Source organism: Lethenteron reissneri, chromosome 69 (assembly GCF_015708825.2).
Source record: "Lethenteron reissneri isolate LAM-NWPU_2019-01 chromosome 69, ASM1570882v1, whole genome shotgun sequence".
In the NCBI taxonomy this organism is placed as follows: domain Eukaryota; kingdom Metazoa; phylum Chordata; class Hyperoartia; order Petromyzontiformes; family Petromyzontidae; genus Lethenteron; species Lethenteron reissneri.
In genome coordinates, this window is record NC_083847.1 from 8,088,678 (window position 1) to 8,089,020 (window position 343).

The following is a 343-nucleotide window of genomic DNA, read 5'->3' on the forward strand; positions in this document are numbered from 1 at the left end:
CTGCTACTACTGCTGCTGCTACTGCTGCTACTACTGCTGCTGCTGCTACTACTGCTGCTGCTGCTACTACTGCTGCTGCTGCTACTACTGCTGCTGCTGCTACTACTGCTGCTGCTACTGCTGCTGCTGTTACTACTGCTACTACTACTGCTGCTGCTACTACTGCTGCTGCTGCTACTATGCTATACTACTGCTGCTGCTACTACTACTGCTGCTGCTGCTACTACTGCTACTACTACTACTACGCTGCTGCTGCTACTACTACTGCTGCTACTACTGCTGCTGCTGCTGCTGCTACTAGCTGCTGCTGCTGCTGTTGCTGCTACTACTGCTGCTACTACTG